The sequence below is a fragment of the Mixophyes fleayi genome, chromosome 6 (genome assembly GCF_038048845.1).
Source record: "Mixophyes fleayi isolate aMixFle1 chromosome 6, aMixFle1.hap1, whole genome shotgun sequence".
NCBI classification, from domain to species: domain Eukaryota; kingdom Metazoa; phylum Chordata; class Amphibia; order Anura; family Limnodynastidae; genus Mixophyes; species Mixophyes fleayi.
Genome location: NC_134407.1, coordinates 106,165,106 through 106,183,728, shown reverse-complemented (window position 1 = coordinate 106,183,728; position 18,623 = coordinate 106,165,106). Strand labels below are relative to the sequence as shown.

At 40.9% G+C, this 18,623-nt stretch overlaps 1 protein-coding gene across 1 annotated transcript in view; it reads right to left on the bottom strand.

The window, feature by feature from the left end:
• Window positions 1-18,623, bottom strand: part of SH2D4B (SH2 domain containing 4B) — a 124,749-nt gene that overhangs the window by 54,044 nt on the left and 52,082 nt on the right. The gene's annotated exons all lie outside the window — the stretch shown is intronic.

The following is an 18,623-nucleotide window of genomic DNA, read 5'->3' as shown; positions in this document are numbered from 1 at the left end:
TCCCTTAGCAGGAGCAACATCTCTATATTGTGAGGGAATAAGTGGGATTAGATGCCCCACTGGGTGCTTCATCTTCGTGACCATTTTAAACTGACTTGCTGATACAGATTCTAACAAATGTCTACTTACACACTTAGGTCACATAGTAGAAAAGCAATATCATGACAATCTTGAAGCACAAATTAAAGTTGTCCTTGTGTGCCCCTTACCCAATCACTTTGACTAAAGCTATGAAATACTCTGTTATAGATAGAGATGTTCACTGACCCCGTGTTCTGATTTTGGTTTTGGTTTTAGATCTGGATTAACTTCATGTTTTGGTTTTGGTTTTGGCAAAACTGCCCTTGTGTGTTTCGGTTTTGTTTTTTTTCTAAAAAACCTAATTTATTGTTAAATTCACGTAATTTTGCTTTTTTTCCCCTATATTATTATTATCCTCAATAACACTAATTTCAAGTTATTTCCAGTCAATGTGACCATCTCACAGGTCACAATATTGTTTTCATACACTTTCAAGCAAAGAGTACAGTGACCTGGCTGGATGACAACCGACAGAGTAATGACTTAAACACACGGCAGTTCATAGCACATCTAGGAAACATTTCCACACAGCAGTGGCAGAAAAGAAAAGTGGTGCAAGATGGAATTATCCTTGGATCATGAAATCAGTTATGGTCCATTTTATCGCTCCACCCGTTAACTGTGGTAATTCTACAGCTAATACATGGCGACGAGCGCTGACCCCCCGGAATGCGTGCTTTTATCAGACCCAGACCATCCAGGGTGCCAGACAATGCACTAAAATGAACTATTGTAATTTACAGCAAAAAGCAAGTTCAACACCGAGCTTCGAATCAGGCCCAAATTACCAAAAAATGCTAATATAGTTAGGCACCTTTGACGTAAAGTGCAGATTACAAACACTTTATGCAATACTGATGAAACAGCAGCAAAGTGGAAGGTAATACATATACACGTCTATTTAGACATCCATGCTTACATTACTGTGGCTTTACAAATGCTACAAATGGCTAGACAACTGTTGTCAGGATTTGGGTAGAAATAATTCCACACATAAGAGGTGGATTTTTTGATCTTATGCCCAAGCATGACAATGGCCTTCTTATCACGTGCAAGAACTGCTTCCACTGGGGCAGGACCTACACAAACAATATCATCCTCATCAACATCCTCATTAGCGCCCTCGTCAGCTACACAAATATCACCCTCATCCTGTTGCAATTCCAAAGTGGCATCCTCAATTTGTGTATCATCGGCTAACTTGGGCTGTTCATGCACACATCTGCAGAAATGCTGAAAGGGGCCTTCTTTATGGGTACACTATCAGACAGGTCAGGATTACACATAGCACTCGACGATAGATTCTCCTCAGGGATTTGTGCAATTTCTGAATCTGAGCATACATTTTCCTCTAACACACGTAACAGTATTTGGACACCACTTTTGGAGTCCGAATGACAAGGTCTTGCTTGGTCATGACTGACCTTACAAGAAGTGACAGTTGCAGAACTAGCACTCATAGAGAAAGGCGAAGACCTCATTCTTTCCTTGCCACTGTGTGGAATGACATGATGGCAAAAAAAATTTCCGGCAGATAACTTTGCCTGGATTACAGGTCTTTTTTTCTTGACCAAGGTAAAAGGTTTTTTTAAAAAAAAAAAAATTTCCCTGACTTAAAAACACTATGCACTTTAACATAGGCTTTATCAGATGACGTGGATTACTATCATCATGACTGGTGCCAGCAGCTGCTTGGTGCTCCTGGTCTTCTGTGTACTGCTGTGAATCCATTTTGATAACACAGTACAATGTGACTGCAGATTTACACCAAGCCTGCCAGCCCTAGTATTTGTATTTTAGCAATGACAATTAACAATGGAGTAATGGAGCTCTCCTCTTTGTGTTTTACCTATATAACACAGTACAATGTGATTGCAGATTCAGAAGACCAATCCTGCCAGCCCTAGTATTTGTATTTCAGCAATGACAATTGGCAATAAAGTAATGGAGCTCTTCTCTTTGTGTGTTACCTATATTACGCCATATAATGTGACTGCAGACTTACACTAAGCCTGCCAGCCCTAGTATTTCTATTTCAGCAATGACAATTAGCAATGGAGCAATGGAGCTCTCCTGAATGTTACTGGAGACTTTGAAGAACACTGCTACCCCTCCTCTTTCTATTCTACCTATGACGCTGCCAAACTGCTCTACAGACTTTGCTACCGCTTCTGTTTCCCTCTGTGAAATGTCGCTGGATCGCTGTGGAGAGTGGTACTTATAGAATCCAAAACTTGCGAGATTAAACAACGTAACAATGATTTTTTGCCCGGTTTTCACTTCCGAGGGCGCGCAAAAGTACCGAGCCGGTTCGGTACTCGGAACTGCTAAGTTCGGGTGAGTTCGGTTCTCAGGGAACCGAGCCTGGGCATCTCTATGTGTACTGAAAGTCACACATTGGAACAAAGTGATTATCCCGTAATGAACTCAAATATCTTCCGTTATTTACATACAGCTAGGCTAATTTTCTATTATGTTGGTCAAAAAGGAGAAGGGACGTCTGGAAAATTTACTTTACATGGCATCCTTATGAGTCAATTTCTCACCCACTTTGTTTTTAGAGTATAATACTGGCTTCTACTGACACAGTTGTTCCAAATTTTATGCAAATCTAGTTTCACAGTGGGACAAACATGTTTCAGCAATGCAATCTCTGCTAATTTTCCTTCAACATTCCCTGGAAAGCCATTATGCACTGGCTTTTTAAATGAACATTTTGCAGATTTTTCACATTACTAAAGACTATGCACTGGGACAGGCTCCTATAACACCAGCTGTCTGGGCTGAATAGTTAAAAAAAAATCATCATTAAATTATTTCTTATCATTGAGATAAGAAGTTATAATTAACATGCAGAAAATGTAAATGGTTATAAAAAGACCCCTTAGAATCATGGACTAGCTATAAGTAGGGATAGGAAATATGAATACATTGTCTTTGCCACATTCCAGTTTGTTGTTTAGCGTATTATTTTTCCATTTGCTTGTTTTACTGTTTTTATAGCTATCTTTGGGATATCTAGAATGAAGTTGAAGAGATCTGAAACGCATACATTGCAGCTACTAGTGCACAAGGGCTTAAATACATCTAGTGGCAATGTTATTTATTTTTCTTGTCATTCGGTTGTGTTATGTACAAGTTTCATACACATGTAACTTGGCTCTCTCTATCCCTATATTGACATATTGTCATTATACGAGTGAATCTGTCCCCAAACAGTACTATAGACAGGTGACCATTGTTACAATCTGTCACCTTCCCTCTTTCTTCGTGACCCTTTCTCATTTCCTTCCTCTCCCCTAGTAATCACCTAGCTTCCATTCTCTTGTGCTATATGACCTTCAACTCCTGCCTCCAATCTCTGAAGGGTGATCTGGTATTTCTTCTGGAAACACACTTTATTAAACACCTTCCCCTGGAATTTAGATCTAATAAATTCCCCCTGACATACCAAGAATGTAATTTTAAACAGAAAAAATGTGGGGTAGCAATTCTCTGTGCCCACCATCTCACCTTTGACTTCCTAGATTCTCACAAGTAAAAGGACGGTAGATTCCTGATCATGGTAGACACTTGCACCCTTTTAAAATTTTACACTCCAAAATTAGGCCAGCACAAATTAATGATAAAATTAGATTAAACAAAGGGAACTAAACGTAGGAGTAGCTTTAATGCTGTCTTTGCTCCTATCCCAGACAGATCTGCCCTCCCTGATGTCCTGTACATTTGGAGAGACACCTAGAGATTTAAGGCCCTGCAAGCATTTATGAAAATCAATAATCTGTATGATTCATGGAGAGTCTCTGACAGTCTGCTAGGGATTACATCATAGTCTCCCCAGTCCACAATAAATACTCTTGAATTAACATGATCCAGCTCAGCCATGATCCCAAATTAAAACTTGATCATTCTCAAATCTATCCTATAACCTGCCCAGATCATGTCCTTATTACAGCAATCTCCTCTTCCTTAGCCCTGAGACCCCCCAAAAAAAAACAACTTGGAGGATTAATGAGTCACTGCTTTATGACATAAACCTCCTGGCTGTCAGGGACGTGAGTGTCAGTATGATTCCCAACAGATTTGGGGGTAAAAGTATTAATGTCCGGATTCTTCAACTCCGGGGTGTTCATCGTCTTCGGCGATTAAATTTAAAGCGCCGCTGCATTGTAAAGGGAAACTTCCCTTTACAATGCAGCGCCGCTTTAAATTTAATCACCGAAGACGCTGAACACGCCGGAGTTGAAAAATCCGGACATTAATACATTTACCCCCTGCTCTGAATTCAAAATAATTATTGAAAATTTTATTACCTACCTCAGCCCTCTGGTACATCTGCCAAAAAAAAGGAAAACTCACATTATAGGCGGATTTCTGGCCAGACCTAACCTCCCCAAACTATCTTCTTGAGTCAACTCAGGGCTAAGATTATACCAAGGGAAATTGAACAGGTTGTGAATAGCCAGAAATCAGAGAAGGCCACAGTACAGCTTTTTACTAAAAAAAATAAAAGTCCATAATAAGTCCATCCTCAATAAAAAAATCTTGGTCTAAAGGCTAGGATCATAGTAATTCACAAAGATGGCAAAGATATTTATAGCTGCATGATGAAGAGAATACCCCCTCTTCATTAGAATTCTGTTTAGCAAAAGCAGTTTGTCTAGCTTTGAAATATGACCTGCACGGACCTCCCGGTACAGTGGCCACATATCTTATTTACAATCACATCCTGTACTGTGACTGTCTACCTTTTCGGGGGGACTATGAACTCTTCACTTATATCCCATTCATACTGTGCCAAAAAACCCGGGTGTTTGCCAGGGCAAGCCCAGACAACCCAGATTGAGGCGCAGTATGAATGGTGTCAGGTCTAATTTCTGGGTCTGATGATCCGGGAATTAGACTTTTTGTGGGGTAATTCCCAGGTCCGACCCGGGTGGCCTGTACTGTGAATAGTGAAACCCGGGGTTTTTCAACCTGGGTCTCACCAAACACAATTATAAAGTAAAAAAAAAACCACACTTTGCAAGAGGAGCCAATCAGAACTCCTCTTGTGATGTTTCCATGGAGACCCAGGCAGACCCGTTTTCAGTATGAACAAGATCTACCTGAGAATTTCTCTCCATGGGAGCCTCTGTCCTCCGGCAATATACCGGGTTCATATACCCGGGATATTGCCAGGGCGGCAGTATGAAAGCGGTATAAGAGGCAGACACACACCTTTCTGACTGCTGAGATGGGAACATCTAGGGACTTCTGTCTTTTCTTGCTATACCACATGGAATCAGAAAAAGTTTTACAGACAGTGCATAGAGACTGATTACATAGAAAATTAGTGTATGGTTTTGGGAAGAATAAAAATTACTCCTGTGTGAGCCATGTGAGTAATGCTTTGTTCTAGAGCCAGAGTCAGGTCGTCTGGACTCCATTTTGGATTGCAATGTCTTAGTCTAACTACCATGTTGTCTATCCTCCATCTTGTCTCGTGCATGTCTCTCTTTCCTCTCATGTACGCCTCACACTCCTAGTGCATGCCTCTCTCCTCTCATGCACGCCTTTTTCTCCTCTCATTAACACCTCTCTCCTCATGCATTCCTCTCGTGCTCTCCCCGTGCATGCCTCTCTTCTTGTGCACGCTCTAGTATGCATATACTGTCTGACCATTAACATAGTAACATAGTTGATGAGGTTAAAAAAAGACACCAGTCCATCAAGTTCAACCTATTTTGGATCTCCTGCGATCCTGCACTTATATTTGAAATTGATCCAGAGTAAGCAACCGCCAATCTGTTTCAATTGTGAAAATCCCCCCAGACTCAATATTGCAGTCCTATTTTTACCCTATATCCACTACTATTCTACATTTTAATTAACGGTCGTATCCCTGGATACACCTTTCCGCTAAAAATTTGTCTAACCCTTTCTTAAACATATCTATTGAATCTGCCATCACAACCTTCCCTGGCAATGAATTCCATATCTTGACTGCCCTTACTGTAAAGAACCCCTTCCTTTGTTGGTTGTGAAATTTTCTCTCCTCTAACCTTAGGTGGTGACCACGTGTCCTGTGTATAGTCCTTGGGGTAAAAAGTTCCCATGAAAGTTCTCTGTATTGACCCCTAATGTATTTGTACACAGTAATCATATCTCCCCTTAGACGCCTCTTTTCTAAAGTAAACATGCCTAAACTGGCTAACCTTTCCTCATAACTTAATGACTCCATACCCTTTATCAATTTTGTCGCCCTTCTCTGAGCCCTTTCTAGTTCCAAATTATCTTTTTTATAGAGTGGTGCCCAGAACTGTACTGCATATTCAAGATGAGGTCTTACCAACGATTTATACAGTGGCAAAATTACACTGTCTTCCCTTGCATCTATGCCCCTTTTTATGCATGCCAATACTTTGTTTGCCCTTGCAGCTGCTGCTTGACATTCAGCACTATTGCTATGTCTACTGTCTACGAGCACTCCCAAATCCTTTTCCATTATAGATTCTCCTAAATTTTTTCCATTTAATTTATAGATTGCGTTCTTGTTTTTGATCCCTGAATGCATAACCTTACATTTATCTGTGTTAAACCTCATATTCCATTTGGCCGCCCAATCCTCCAGTTTATTTAAGTCCCTCTGTAGAGAAGCTACATCTTGCTCTGATTTTATTACCTTATAGAGTTTAGTGTCATCTGCAAAAATAGAAACTTTACTCTCTAAACCAGGGCGGCCCAGCACGCCTGTAAATGTGGCCCAGAAGGAGTTTTGGTTGTGGCAAGGGGGCAGCACTGTTAATGGGAAAAAAAAATCCTGCAAAAAAAAGAAAAGAAAATACTTACCTTGCGGTCACGCGGTCACGTCAGCTGGTACTCTGGCTCCCTCCCTTGTATCCTCCTCCGTGTGGTGCTCGCAGTGAATGTCGGGCGTGATCTCATCACGCCCAAAATCTATTGCAGAGCGCAGCACAGAGGAGTCACCCACGCGAGAAGAACAATCAGCAGCACAGAATTGGAGAAAAGAAGAGAAGAGGACAGGAGAAAAAGCCGATTAAAAGGTAAGTTAAGGTGGATTTTTTTTATTATTTCAAGGGACGCTGACCAGTGAATAAAAGTCACCTGGTCCTGGAGCATCATGGACCTTATCTCCCTGCTACATACTTCTACTTGTAATACTAATGGGGCATTATATATTATTCTCTTTGGCCCATTATAAGTTGTTATCCCTTAACTAACATAGTGGTGTAATTAGCAAAACAGGTCACAATTTGGGGTCACAGTGATGTATATGTCAGGTACCGCAGGTCTGGTCAGGGTACCCTGATATACAATGCCTGGCTTAAATGCACTTTATTGATATTGTATCGAAACAATACAAAAAGTGATTATAATATAATAACTAGAGAGGATTTTTTGAACAGGGCGATTGAAAGGTAAGTATAGGGGGATTTGAAAAAAAAAGTGATATATATATATATATATATATATATATATATATGTATATATATCACTTTTTTTCTCATATATATATGTTAACTATGTTTTCAATGGTTTTTTGGATGATCAGCTATCGTTATTGTTAGTGTATCTTATGTGCGGCCCAAACCAACTCGTCGTCTTCCAATGTGGCCCAGGGAAGCTAAAAGGTTGGACACCCCTGCTCTAAACCATCACCAAGGTCATTAATGAATATATTAAAAAGGAGTGGCCCCAGAACGGAACCTTGAGGTACTCCACTTAAGACTTTTGACCAATTAGAAAATGTTCCATTTATCACAACTCTCTGTTCCCTATTCTCTAACCAGTTTTCGGTCCAAGTACAAATGTTGATTCCTAGACCCAGTTCCCTAATTTTGTAAACCAACCTCTTGTGTGGCACTGTATCAAAGGCCTTTGCAAAATCTAAGTAGACCACATCAATTGTGCTGCCCTGGTCTAAGTTTCTACTAACTTCCTCGTAGAAACTAATTAGATTAGTTTGACATGACCTATCCCTCACAAATCCATGTTGATTCCCACTAATATACACACACACACACACACTAAAATCTGATTAACACACACACATTGAAATCTGATATACATACATATACAGACATAGTACTACCATGTTAACTTAGTAACATAAATAAGAAGGGCACATTTACACATATATTAAGCAGTGGAAGAAGGCAATGCATTGTATTTCATGTAAAATATATTATGCTCGCTACACTGTTATTATATGTATTAATACTTTTACTGAAAATACCCGTTGTTAACAAAATTACATATTATTATTAATGAGGCTTTATGGTAAACCTTTCTTGATATGATATGCACTATTTCCTGTAATAAACTGTGGTAATCAGAGTAAATAAAGCAGACATTGAAATAGAATTATCGTTCTAAGAACTGGGTTTAAACTAGAAACTACCCTGTGTGAGTGATAACAAAGGTAGTCATTACATGGTTATTACGATATTAGCATTAATAGTATATTGCCTCATTACTAACCCTCCTGATAACAGAGGGAAATAGCACCCGCTTTAGGGGTGAGAAATAGACACCCTTTTACACTGCATTAATTACCGCCCAATCTCCCTGCTCAATAATGATGTGAAATTATATGCTAAAATTCTTGCAAATAGCCTTAATTTGGTATTCCTATCCCTAGCCCATTATGACCAGTTAAGATTTGTTATGGGTCGACAGGCAAGGCATAACACATGGAGGGTCATTAGCCTGATTCACATCCTCAACATTCCTTAGATGCAGAGAAGGCTTTAGATAGAATATCTTATTTTAAGTCTCAAATTCTAACAAATTTTGGCATCTCTGCAAGCCTTTTTACAGGTGTCAAAGCCCTAATTTTCCATTCCTCAGCAAGAGTCATGATCCATGGTTGTCCTTCTAATCTTATTTGCACCCGTAATAATATATCTCCCCTCTAATTTTTGCCCTTGTTATGGAACACCTTACGGAAACCACTAGAGTCTGCACTGATATTAGGGGTGAATGATAAATTGCAGATGATGTCCTCTTAACTCCCCAACAGCCCATAATATCTCTCCCCCCACTAGTTCAGAATTCTGGAACACTATGGTGGTCTCTCAGGCTACAGAATCAGTATTACAAAGTCAGAAGCTATGTTAATATGTTACTTAGCTTACTTAGCCAGGAGATAAAAGCATCACCTCTCTATTTAATTTCAGATGGCAAAAAAAAGAAACAAAATACCTAAACCTATTACCAACTTATATGAGTCCTTACGCAAGGAAAATTAATTGGGACTATTCACTAAAGTCAAGCCAGAGCTGTTTCCCTGACACCCCCTAAATATTTCATGGCAGGGTAGGATCATTACCATAAGGTTGAATACCATCCACAAACTCTTCTACTTATTTCAGACTCTCCCTATCATGAGAAAAGTTATGTATCTCCTCACCTTTCCAAAAAGGCATGATCTCATCTATATGCAGTATTGTCCTTAATGCTATATTGATCCCTGAAAGCAGACATGAGAGGGAGTGGAAGAGGGACCTGATTCCCCTCCCTTAGGAGGACTATTGGGAAATTATTAGAGAACAGGTAGACACCAGTTCCATTTCCACACTAATTAAAGAGAATGCATCCTTAAGATATTGCTCTATCCATTTGCATATGATACATTTTTTAAAAAACTAATACACTAAAAATGACAAGACTATGGCAATTGTCAAACTAGTAGGTTAAATTAAGATTGAGACAGAACTTTGACTTTACGCCAAATAGTGTAACAGGGGGAGAAGAGAAGAGCAAACGTGGCAGCAATGTGTTGAAAGCCGTTGAGAATGGACATTAGAAATTTTTATTTTGCATATAACTTTATCTTTATGGACCAAAGATATGTCTCCATCAATTTTTTTTACTAAAGTTTTTTTGTAGCATGATGAATCAGTATTTTGCATGGAAACTCCCTTTTTAATGCAAAACAAAGTGTGTTTTTAAAGTTGTTCCCTGTGTGTTATATTTTAGAACCCCAAACAAAACAAAATAGCAAACTATGGAAAAGTAATGAAAGCTGTCACAAAGAAATGTTATAAATTAATTAACAGATATAAAGAAAACAACATTATAGCATAATGATGAGAATCACACCACAATCCCCACTGAGAAAATTAAATCTTAATACCAATGACATAGTCCACCAGCGTCAGCAGGATTAGGGAGGGAAAAGATGGATTGTAGGACACAGAATTTAACTGGAGGCAGAGTTTGAATTTCATCCATGGTGATTCTCAATTAGATGAAAAATTTTGATTTTCAGGAGGTGCATACAAAAGCTTCTCAGGTGTCTTTAGAGGCCTTTGGGTGAATTTAGCAAGGTGTTACATATATAAATGCTGGTACAAATGGTGCACATTCAGATCCTATCACCTGTGATGAAAGTCAGGTACCAGGCATGTTAATAATGGTGAGACTCGCACACATTGGGCAGAAGGCATTTGACATTTCACCTTGTATTTTTACATATCATTTGGTCCAACTGTATATTATGTTTGAAAAATATATAGAATTGTAAATGTTTCCATGAAAGACCTATAGGCACCCTGCATTATTTGTACCATCAAGAAATTTCACAAAACTTAATTTCTTCCAAGTACATAAGACACTGATCTCTACTATTACCCTAGCACGATTTTGTACTTTAGCGATGGACCACTCATTTGGCTCTGAGTTACAACTAGGACTGGCTGTTCCACCATTTTTCTCAACCATTAGGGATAAAAAAAATGTAAAAAAATATTTTGTTTGTTAAACATGTTTTCTATATTTTTACTGTTTATTTTATTTGTTTCGGGCTTCTATCGGACTAAATCTCTCATTCTTCTTTTTTCTATTTCTCTCTTTTACTCTCTATCTCACTCTCAGTCTTCAATACATTGTTCTCTCTCCTTTTCATGCTTTTTCTCTTTCCTTTTCACAGGTTGCACAAACACATCTTGATACATCATTACACATTAAGGGAAATGTCAACATGGAACAAAGATGACAGGGGGAATAATAATAATAATAATAATAATAATAATAATAATAATAATAATAATTATCCTTGAACACTTTAGGAAAAATTCCACCCTAGAAATGTACAAAATTCTGTAGCCAGATATGAAGTGAAATGAATATTCCCAAAAATAAAAGCAATTTATAGAGGTCCAAGCTCAAACTAGCCATTATAAAATGCTTTCTCGACAGAAAAAATATGAAGTGACTTTTTGGGATATATGTCTCAGCCCCTGAAATATTACCTATATTGCTTAGCATTGTATGTTTAAAACGTAATACAATATATTACACATGAGCAGTTTGAATTCGTAGAAATCTGACATCTGAATTTTGGTGTACTGAGTCAAATAGAGTCATGTTTCTCATAGCAAATTTGTTGCTGAAATCGATTCAAAACATAATTTTTGGTAAAATGTTGGATCTCGTGTGTTTTGGATCAATATCTTCTATATATAGCCCTCCCTCCTGGTTTCAGCTGACCTTTTAGAAGTGATTGCATGTGGGTAGGGCATTTTCTGCTATTCTGTGCTCAAATATTTGCTTGTAAAGCGTTGGACAGGGTAAAAGAGGCTATGTATATTGAAATAGCTGTAATTTTACTGCACAAATCAAATGCTTGCTTCACAGATAATTGTTGTTTAAAACTATAGAAAAAAGCAATGTCCCCTTGGCGCGCAGTATATAAACTTGCTTCTAAATAAATGCCTTTTATTGCTCAATATATCAAACGTTTGAAATATACAGTTGAAACAAGTTTCAAATAAGGTTGCAATCTTGTAGACAAAAGTATCACTGATTACATGTATACAATTGCAAAGAAGTGTACATGGATGAGTAAATTGCGAAAGCAAGTCACAGTGAGCTAGGCTTGTAGTCTTAACACACAAATACATAACTGCATAGTAAATCAGAGTCCAGTAAAAGTCCTACTGATGAGAATATAAACTCTTGATCACCATATATCAATGTCCCAATGGTAGAATGCCAGTTAATAAATGCAGCTCCAAACGGAGTCCAGGGTTAAATGGGTGCTAGAGAGTACATAAACAGTTCCAGAGGATCTCAGTGGTGTGTTATAGTCCCAAATATCGATATTGGTAGTCCAGAGACTATAGGCTCAAATGAGCAGTGTGCATGGTCCCGATACTTGCTGCGGGTTGCCGTTAAGATCCACTGAGATCGTGGTAGGAAGATAAGTCCAAAGGTCCAGCCAGTAGGTCAGGACGTTGTGAACTCTCACTTACCCTGTCCGGGGCTGGTGTGCTCCTCCCGAAAGCTGTCTTATTGCATGTAGCTGCAGCTAAGATCCTTGATGTGTGCCACAGTCGCGGCCGCGGCTGGGTCAGTTGTGCGCATGCGGCGGTAGTGTAGCGAAGCAGTCCTCAGTTAGTTCTATGGCTAGAACAAGTAGTGGGCTGAGGTCCAGTCTCCAACCAACGCGATTCGCTCAATGCTTCATCAGGGAGCGCTCACCACAACCCTTCCTTTAACCTGATGTTGATGATGATGAAGGCAAGAGGTGCCTATTGACTTACTTTGACACATACATCATTCTCCTCTCCTCTTGATCAAGTACAACATTTTCAGATCCACAATTATCGCCCTCACTCTGTTGCACATTAGCAAGTTCCAAACTAGTATCCTCAAATTTAAAGTTTAAATCATTGTCATTCCCACTCATTCCCTCACATTTCAAAAGGTATGCAGTCGACAGCTAGACATTCATTGGTCGACATTCAGAAGGTCGATAATTCAAATGCAGTAGGTCTTCAATTCAAATGAATACAGTAATATATGGTTATAATTAAGATTAGGGATAGGTTAGGGATAGGGATCATCATCAGCAGTAACTATTTATATAGCGTCACTAATTCCGCAGCGCTGTACAGAGAACTCACTCACATTAGTCCCTGCCCCATTGGAGCCTACAGTCTAAATTTCCTAACATAGACGCAAATAGACTGAAATAGACTAAGGTCAACTTAATAGGATAAGGATAGGGTTAGGATAATGTTATGGATAAGGTTAGGGAGAGGGATAGAGTTAGGGATATTATTGTCAATCTGATACTGTCTACATTTTAATTCTCAATCTAATAATATTGCTACATTTCGATTGTCAACCTAAATATACTGTCAATGTCATAATTGTTGACTTTCCTATCCTGTCTATATTATGGTGTTGTCCATATAAATGTCAATCAGGTAACTATGTATCACTACCATATGTATCACATCCAGCAAGAGGTAGTAATGTGGTGGAACTCCACACTCTTTATGCCCATTTCAGTTCTGGGGTGGCAGTTCTGTAGAGATCAGGACTGCCATCAGAAATAGTGGAGCCCAGTACAAATGAAACAAGTAGGGCCCCCCTCCTCTCAATGACCACCCCTGCCGTAACTCCCCCTCTCCTATTGACAACTATGAGGCATAACATCAAGGGGCACAACTATGAGGGATAACATTATCTGGGGGCATAACTGTGAGAGATAGCATTAGTAGGAGCAAAACTATAAGGAATAACATTAGCTGGGGGCAAAACTATGAGGGATAATATGACTGGGGTACAACTATGATGTACTTACTATACTTGATCAAGAATAAATGATCAGTGATATAGAGTTTAGTGAAAAACTCGAAAGATGACACCTTATATACAAGGTGATTCAAAAGCTAGCTTAAAAAGGTATGTCCGGCTGGCTTAATAATTAAATATAAATTAAAATATATTGAAGGTGAATTAGTAAGTAAAAATCTAAAAGTGAAAAAAATATCAAATATATATATTATATAGGCGCCTTTTTCAGCTATCTATTTTATTTTGCATCCATTAAGGAGATGTATTAAAAAAGTGGCAAATTAAGACACGCTAAGTTCCATCAAGGGATGTGGTATAGATAATATTTATTATAAGAGTCATGGGACAAGATACTTAAAAGTTGGCACAAAATAAAGAGCAGCGACGTGGCCAGACAAAGAACATTTGTCTTTTTAACTGTTATCTTCATTCAGTGTGTTATTTAATTACAAATTTTAATATTTCGCTACTAAACCTAGTTTACGAACAGTAATAAAGATTTACTCAGGAAAAGTCCTGATCAGATAAAGATAATTTACACATATGTTTTTATATCCATTATGAGTGCCCCATGAGATCATTCTTTTCTTTTTCTTTTTATGTTAACTAATAAAATGATACAGGGCCTAGTATCAAATTTCTTTTAATCTTCTATCCATAGATATACTGAAAGCTCCTCCCACAAGTAGTTCCTCAATAGGAGTTATAAAAGGAAGAGAAAAAACGGATCTAGTGTATTACTTTTTTTGACTAAAATAAACTTTTATTACACATCGTGGTAAATAACAGATCGAAAAAATGAATAAAAATGCTAAAATATCATATAAAAAAATACTGGAACATAATAGTGTGAGAATTAAAAATGAAGCCCTTAAGCTGAATGCAGATAAAAGCAGCTGCTTGTCACGAAGCAGGCACGGACATTACAGGGTTAACTGTGGGAGGATTGATGTTCCCGGATGTTAGGGGGAGGAGTAGGAGGAGTTTTTGATATATACCACTGACCAGACAGTTCAACTTCCTCTAGTCAACGGGATTTCGGCTGATTGGATCACTGGCAGGCTGAGTGGAGAAAGTTTATTTAGTTATCTGAATTTACTGTCCCCTTTTTTGTCTGCTCTTAATACTTTATTGCTTATCCTTTCTCTTTACTTACTATATATACTTCTGTGGGTTTTTTCCCTTCTCGTAGTATTTTAATTGTGGTAGTTGGTGTAATTGCCTTGGTCAGTTTTCAGCCTTTGCTTGCCCTGCTAGAGTCATCATGTCTCGCCCCAAGCACAGCATTAACCCCCCTGCTCATTTTAATGAAGCAGAGGTTACTAACCCCGGGATTGAACTTATCACACTGTCCCTAGCGATGGCGGCCGCAAGCACGCCAGAGGAGTCAGTGATTTAGACGTTTGCTCCCCTTCTGGCTTCCGCGACTGACAATCTGGAGGGTCGGCGGGGGAAGCAGGACGCGGAGGCTTGGGACGGGCAGGGGCGATTTCCTCGGGCCCTGCTGCGCATTCAGTGCGCATGCGCGGTCGGGCACCGGGGAGGGCTGGCAGACAGCGGGACTTAAAACTAACTAAGAAAGGTAAAACCAAGGCCACTCGTTATAGGGGGGAATCGCCTTCTCCTGCAGTTCTTCAGGCTAAACAGCAACGTTTCGCTGGGTCTAGGTCCCACAGTGATATGTCGCAGGAGTGCGGGTTTGCACCTGGGGGTAATGGCAGCGGGGGGGAGGGGGTGCAGGAGGGTTCGTGGTTCCCGGCAGTTAGCTCCCAATAGGCAGGTTGCACAAGTTATAAGAGGTGGTGGTCCACCCTCACCTCCCAGCCCACGGGTCAGGACAGATATTTTGCAAGAAGATATTAGGCATCAGTTTGCTTTTGATAATAGGCATCATGCAGAAAGACAAGAAAGGTATTATCATGAGGGCGAGGAGCGCCATCTGGTGGATGATAGCCAAAGGTTGTGTGATTTTTTAAATACTCAAAATTATGGGGGGGCGAAGTGGTGACAGGTTATACGGGTATGAGGGGGAGGATGTAGACGCACCAGGCACAGCACGGCCATACCAGTAGGGTTGCCCTCCCATTGCATTAGGACATGGACATGTCAGAAGATTGCCGGCATTTCATCCTCATTTTAGACAGGCATCATATGTGGATGCATCTTTTCCTTTCCCGCCGGAGGCTTTCGGGGGGCAGGGTAGAGATATAGGTTTATGGAGTCATCCCCAGAGTGGGTGTTGTAGATACGGGGATGAGACAGCACGTGGCTTTCATGAGGGTTACAGTGGTTCTCCGTATAAGCAGGATAGGCCTCTGGTGGAGGAGGACTCGCAATATCTGCCACCTCAGTCAATAAGGGTAGGGCACCAGCAAGCGGGCCGACATTGTGGTCATTATGATCAAAGGATTAAGTCGGGGCTGACGCCTCGGTCCAGTGCACCGGAACAAGCGCATTGGTCGAGGGAGGCACATGCTAACGTATTTTGTGTCCCAGAAACACGGAGTAGCGGCAGAGTGGAGCTGGGGGGATCAGCAGCTGTGGCGACGGCATCAGGAAGACACTGCATATCCCACACACAGAGTGTCGCATCGGTGCAAGATGCACCTTAGCTGGGAGGAACGGCAAGCTCAGGAAGCGCTTCTCAAGGTGAGTGTGATCAAGTTATGTCTTACACATGATCACATAGTCCGCTAAGGTCCTCTATGAGTAGTGGATCCTCATCAGACCGTGAAAGCAGTTCCCGTAAATTATTGAGGATTTTGAGCGCACACTTTAGTGGGGGTAAGGGTCTGAAGAGGCTAGCGCGTGCAGCTGACAGTGATAGCACGGGCAAAGGCCCAGTACTGCATTGTGCATATACAGCACTGACGGCAGGCATTAGGAGTAGTTCAAGGGACAGGATCAAGAAAGGAGCGTATGTGGACATTTTTATCATTACAAAAGTGGGGAAGAAAGAATTGGCAAAGGCGAAGGAAAAAGAGGGGATAGGTGAAGAAGCTTATAGGTCATTTCCTAATTGGGTAATGGCTTTTAGTGTCTTTGCTTCAGTGTACCTGAAAACTAGGCCTGAGGCGTCGGTGGACGTATGGCGATACCTGCACCTAATTACGGTGATTTATAAAAAGGATGGGGGCACTATTTGGCACAGGTATGACGAGAGTTTCCCGCGAGAAGGTCAAAGGGAGACACATCATTCCGTTTGACTGTAAGGACGTTGAGACGTGGATGGAAGTGATGCGCCCAAAAGAAAGTGAGGGACAAGAATTCAGGGTGCAGAGGTTTCGGTTGCAGGGGAGACGTAGCTCTCCCCCAGTGCAGAATAGAAACAGGTGCTTTGCCTTTAACAGCTGCACATGCGCTCGTGGGAATGCCTGTAGGTATAGGCATGTCTGTGCCAAATGCAGGGGACCTCATCCAGCCAGAGATTGTGCGAGAGTTGTCCCGGGGGCAGGTAGAGGCAGGGGGAGCAACTGCCCACTCAGTAAGGCAGTATCGCCGGACCAGACGCAGCAGCTGGACAGGTGGCTTTGCTTGTTTCCAGACAGGAAACTTGCAGAATTTTTGAGTTCAGGTTTTAATTACGGTTTTCCCCTCCCCATAGTTGGTACGGTGAAGGCTGATGCAAAAAAGAATTTGCGGTTAGCCTATGTTTTCCCTGAGATCTTAAGCGGAGAAGGTACAGAAGGAGGTGGATTTGGGTCGTATGGCAGGCCCCTTTTGATCCCTGCCAATACAAGAGTTGGTGATATCCCCAATGGGAGTAGTGCCTATAAAAGCAGTGGGGAAATTTAGGCTTATACAGCACCTGTCACATCCCCACGGGCAATCAGTTAACGATGCCATAGCCATGGAGGACAGTTCCGTGAGTTACCAGTCATTTGAGGAAGCCTTAGACTTAGTCAGATCCTTTGGGTCAGGGGCCTTGTTGGCAAAGCTGGATATTGAATCTGCATTTCGCTTGCTTCCCCTGCATCCGGAGTCATTTAGGTTCATGGGTTTCCGTCTGCCAGATGGTTACTATGTAGACAAGTGTTTGCGCAGTGTCCTGTGAATATTTTGAAGCGTTCAGTTCCTTCCTGCACTGGTGTATACAGGCAGGAACGGGTCACGTGGGAATAGCTCACTATTTGGACGACTTCTTGATTATAGGAAATGCAGATTCATCAGAGTGGGCAGACATACTCTTTTCGGCTAAGGCTTTATTTTCGGTGTTGGGAGTGCCAGTAGCACATGACAAAACGGAGGGTCCCTTACCTTGTCTGTTATTCTTGGGAATCAAGATTGACACATTGGAATGGTGCTGTAGATTGCCCCAGGAGAAGGTTAAGAAGCTGGTAAGATCAATAGAACTCACCTTGGCTTCAAGGTCTATTTCGCTGCATCAGGCCCAGTCATTGTTAGGCTCCTTTAATTTTTCGTGCAGAATTATTCCAATGGGAAAAGTGTTCTGTAGAAAGATGCAGTTGGCTACAGCGGGAATGTCGCGACCGCACGCTTGGGTTACATTGTCTAAGTAGGTGAAAGGAGATTTGCGAATGTGGTTGGGGTTCTTGGAGAACTTTAATGGAATTCGTATTTGGCCGGCTCCACCAGTCGCCAGTAGCCAGCTGGAGTTAGTAACGGATGCCTCGTGGTCCGGGGGTTTTGGAGCCTACTTTCAGGGTAGGTGGTGCCCGGATCGAGTCATGGCGTACCAAGGGGGTGCTAGGCAAACTGCTGGTGCTGGAATTTTTCCCCATTGTAGTGGCAGTGGAACTCTGTGCGTCGCTGTTAAAAGGGCAGCAAGTGATATTCTGGTGTGACAACCTGGGTGTAGTGCAGTGTATTAACAAACAGAGTGCATCCTCTATTCCAGCTATCGAATTGTTGAGGCACCTAGTGTTGCGCTGTTTGGAACATGACATTACATTCAGGACGAGACATGTCCCTGGTGCGGAGAACGAGGT